We start from the raw sequence: 5,186 nt of genomic DNA on the forward strand, positions 1-5,186 counted from the left end.
CTCTGGCTGTGTGGTTCTTCCTGAGCTTCTTTGCAAGTGTTCCTGACCCAGGAAACCTGCAGTGCTAAGCCAAGGAGCTGAGGTCCTCAGACACCCAAATCCCACAGCTCCTCTGTGCTGGGGAGCCAAGCTTGCCTGTTCCCAAAGTCCAGAGAGATCCAGGACTGAAGTTGAGCATCACACTAACCAGTTCCTGAGGCTGCTTCCCACCTGGAAACCTGTAGGAGTCACCCCCCCCAAGCCCAGCACTCACCTGCCACACTGTCCTGCTCTCCCTGCACTCCTGAGCACTGGTTCCTCCACAGCCAGGCAAGCACACCTAGAGAAAAAGCAGCAAAAAAACCCACAAACCCACATAGTTTCCAACATCTAACCCAAGTCCAGCCTGGACACGTGGTGGGGCTGGTTTTGTGCAGCACATGGCTGCTCTGCTCCTGCCAGCTTCTTTCTGCTGCAGACAGGAGGCTTCTAATTGCCTTGCAGCCCCACCACTGAGCTGCAGGGCTGGGGGGGCTGGCAGGAGGATGGTCTGTGCCTGGAGAAACAAGGTTGAGGGACATTTGTGTATCTGCACTTACACAAGGCTGCAGCAACACCAAGAGCAGCAGTTCCTGTGGTTCTCACCGACATCTGATCTGACAGGACCCTGGTGGTGGGAGCTGGACTGGGCACCCGTGTCCCCACAGCCACAGGGCTCTGCTCTGGCCCAGTCCTCAGCACCACACTGGGGAGAGAAATGCTGGTTTCAGCACACTGTCTCCAAAACTTTTTGCAAGATGGGCTGGTAAAGGGCACCTCTGCCTCAAAGCACTTTCTCTGCACCCAGTCTGCTCTCCAGCCCAAGGACTGGGCACTTGTAGGGCTGGGGGGGAGGCACCCCTGGCTCTGGCAGCTTGTGCACAGCAGTAGGAAGATGCTGGGCTCACTGTATGGACAAGTACTTTGCACGGAGGTGAGTTCATCCCTGGATCCCTGCAGGCATGGGCAGGTTGTGCTGGCCATGCACTAGGACTCACCAGCCCTGAGCCAGCTCCCTCCCTGGTGCCATCAGAGCCAGGGTCCAGGCAGGGTGTCCCTCCTGCAGGGAGAAGGTGAGCAGCAGTTGGCAGTGCTGAGCTGTGAAAACATCAGTGGTTTAATGCCACCGTTTGCAGTTAGCCCCCCAGTCACACACCCCACAAAACGTCCCCAGACTGGAGGGCTGAGGGGTGTTACCCAGGAGCTGCTGGGGATGAACAGGGTGCCCACCCCAGCAGCTGCATCCATGGAGTTCAGTCCCAGATCAGGGACCCTGGAGTCACACACCATGTCCTGGCCTCCTGGATTCAGCCCAAGCTCTCAGCCTGTGGCAATGCAGGCTGCCCCTCTCCAGGCACCTTTGGGAACACCAGTTCCTCCCATTACAACTCCAGTCCTGTGCCGGGGGCTGCTGGCTGAACATGGCAGCCACCCCCACCCCCTCTCACTCCCCTGAGGGTCTCCCAGCCTGGCACTTGGTCCCAACACCTGCCCAGGGGGAGCTGCAGGAGGATGTTTGTCACCTGCTGAGCACCAGAGTCACCTCTAGAGAGTGTTAGAACCCCAAACAAGACTCTCACAGCACCGAGAGGGAGACAAACACCTGGAGAACTGGCCCACCAAAGGCCCACTTTGCCCTGAAGCAGGACTGCTCAGAAACCTCAGCCCCTGCTGCTGCAGAAACCAGCCCTTGGTAAGGATTAAAAGCAAATAAAAATGAGAAAGGGAAATTAAAAAAATCCAAGGCCCTGAAGTTCAGATCCCACTAGATGTCCCTCTTGGCCAAGGCACAAGGACTCCTGAAGCATCACCAAGAAGGTCCAGGAAAGCAGAGAAGGGGCAGGTCTGCAAGCCCCAGACCCTGCTCCCAGAGGCCAGAGGGAAGGGAGCCAAGAGGAGGAAGAATGAATGGGAGGACAGGGAAGGGAAACAAGTGTGGGCAGCACTGGATGGAGCAGTGAGCCAGGCAGCAGCTGGCCTTGCCTGGAAGGTGCCTGAATGAGGCACTTGTGGGAAAAGCAGATCTGAATCAGCCTGGAAAGTCCCATCCCTTGGGTTAAAGGTCCAAGTCCAAGTGTTTGCTGATGGCCAGCAGCCCACGTGATGCTTTTATTCCCCCCAGCCCACCAGCAGTTCCCAAACCACTGCCCTCTGCCTCAGCCCTCAGAGGGAACAGTCCTCAGCTTTTTCACCTTAGAAGAAACCAGACCCCACATGCTGTGTTGCATTTCTGGTACCACAGGATCTGGGCAAGGTCAGCTGAGCCCCAGTTTGTCCTCAGAGCTGGTTGGGGTGAAATGCCACTGAATTGGGGCTGGGAACTGGAACCAGTCCTGGGGAGAAGGGACAACACTATGGGTTTGTACGACCCAGGAGCAGAGTCAGGCTTGTCCCTGGACACACAAAACACAAGAGGGTCTGGGAACCCAACACCACCCTGGGGGGAACCCCTCACCCCTGGGAGCCAACACAAAGAGCGGGGGCAAGGAACAGGGATTCCCAGGGGACTTCCTGGTGCTGGGAGCTCCAGGGATACCTGTGGGGTGAGGAAAGGCTGCAGAACCTGGCAGGGACCCCAGGCAGCCTGCCTGGAGGTCAGCACCCCGAGGGGCTGGTCCCAACTGGGAAGGGATGACTTGCAAGAGGCAAACCAGCAGGAAAGCATGCCAGGTCTTTGGGAGGAATTACAGCTGATGAATCGAAGGAAAACATCCCACACAAGTGCTTGGAAAGTCTCCACACACACTGCCTGGCTAGGGCTGCCCAGCTGCTCCCATGGACCTGCACATCAAGAGGACCAGGCTGGGGGGGGTCTCTGCACCCTGAGCTGCACAGACCATCCTGCTCCACAACCTGCCACGTGCTACTCCAGGCAGTTTCACACTCACAGCACCCTTGGGTGCTTAAGAAGTCCTCTTGGGGTCACAGAATATTTGACCCTGCAGCTGAACATGGCAAGGCCTGGGGGAAACCTCACTCCTCTTGCCCAGCATGTGCAGAGCAAACCCAGTGGGGATGGAGAACCTCAGGGTGCCCCAGTAGAGCTGAAGGGAAGAGAAAAACTTGGCAGACATTTTGGGGCTTGTTTCACCTGGGGAGACAAGAGCTGCTGGCACAAACACGTGCCTGACCACCAGTTCATGTGCGTGTCCCACTACTTACAAGCTTTGGAGAAAGCAACTGGATAAAAAAGCAGCTGGAGCACCCAACATCCCTCACAGACTCGTAGGCTCAGGTTCTCACCTCCTTCCTCCAAACCATTTTAGGGCTTGCAAGCAAGACAGCAGCACGTTATCTTCAGTCTTCAAATCCCCCACTTGTACCAGTGCTTTGCCATCACATCTGTGCCAGCAGGGAGGATCCCTTCATGTGTCACTGCCTCTCTGCTGATTTGTTTCCCACATGTATTCCCCAGCTTGCTGATGGGGAGATGAGCAGGGAAAAAGAGAAACAATTAAATCCAGCACAGCAGCCAAGCCTGTAAGTGGATTGTCTCCATAACATTCTTCAACAACAACGATCTCAAGCCACCAGGCAGACTTTCTACCTCAGTTCTAAGTGCTGAATGCCTCAGCCCCACTTGGTTTCTCTGCCCAGTGACTCCAGTCTAGATTGGGCTGCTGAACTGGGGCTCCATAGCCTGGAAGGGCAGGTTCCCCCCCCCCTTTCTCCCAAGGCATCCTGGATGCACTGGGTGAACCAACCCCTGTCTCACCAGCATTGCAGCATCACCTCAACACAGCAAGTCCCTTTTCTCCCCTCCAGCCCTTGGGAAACATCAAGGCCACAATTCCCAGAGGTGGCAGCTGCAGAGCTGCTGGAAAGCACCTGACTGCTCACACACCTGCATCCTGGCTGCCTGGGGACCTTGGCAGCACCTCAGGAGAGACCCAGGGCTGAGGGAGCCAAGCAGGGGTAGAGCTGTGCTGGGTGCAGGGTCTGCCCAGGTTTGGGAGTGCAAATCTGGAGAGAAAGGAAATGCCCAGGGGAGCAGGTTCCCAGCAGCTGCCACTCCACATGAAGCTGACAAGCAAACCACCCATGCAGTGGCACCTCATCCAGCACTTTCCCTCTCCCAGGGCTCACAGTGGGGGACAAGGACGACAGCAGCATTCATAATTCAGGAGCACAGTCACCCACAGGGGACACAAGATGCTTTGGCTAAGCCAGCTCTTGGTGTCACCTCATTTGAGCCCAGCTGTCAAATGGTTCAGCCACTCTGGCTTTGGCTTTCTACAAGACAGGAGTCTCCTGCTCCACACCCATGACCCATGACCCTAAGATCCAGAAGGAGCATTAAGTGTCCATTTTTAAGCAGATGGAACTGGACAGAGTTCTCTGGTCCACATACAATCTAGCAGGGAGGTTCTTTCCCACAGAGCTCTTCTCCTACCTTGCTCACCCCAACAAAGAACAATCCCCTCAGCAAGAAGGAAGCACCAGACCCCCCTTTCCTGTGTCATCAACAGATGAATCTGAAAAGCAAACACAAGAGCAGCCTCTCAGTGAGCTGCAGGGCACAGAGCAGACTTCAAACCTTGCAGTTCCAGACTGAGTTTTGCTCAGCACCGAGCTGATGGAACTCATTTCTGTTCAGCTCTGAGTGCCTGCTAGGCCTGGTCAGAAGACAAGGTACCCACATCACCTGAGTCCCAGCCCTGGAGCAGTCCAGAGGACTCCTTCACTGGATGCTGGGAGCAGGTAACTGCCTCTCTGAACTGACCCACAGGCAGCCCAGCCTGGGGCAAGCACAGCTGGCTGCAGACACAGCAGCAGGCTCAGAGAGCAGGGAGGGCAGCTAGCAGGAGGGAAAGATGTTTTGTGACACTCTGAGTGGACAGACAGCACCTTTCAGCAGGAGCTGCTAGACCCGAGGCAGCAGTGCTGCAGGGAGCAGCAGGGTCCTGGTCTCCAGTTTGTTGGCACAGGTAAAACCTTTCACATCTGCTGCACTTCCCGTCAGGAGGGTGACAGCTTCCTCACCAACACCCAGAGCTTCCAGAGAACAGCACGGAGGGTTGCCTTGGAGACAGCAGCAAGCACCCTGCTGCCAGATGACTGGGTCTCACACCACAGCAGGCCTTGCCAGAAGGGTGATCTCATGTGTGCTGCATTATCAAACACTCCTGGAGGAAAGACTGAATCCCTGCAAGGACGGGGTGAATCAG

This window comes from Apus apus, chromosome 22 (assembly GCF_020740795.1).
Source record: "Apus apus isolate bApuApu2 chromosome 22, bApuApu2.pri.cur, whole genome shotgun sequence".
NCBI lineage: Eukaryota > Metazoa > Chordata > Aves > Apodiformes > Apodidae > Apus > Apus apus.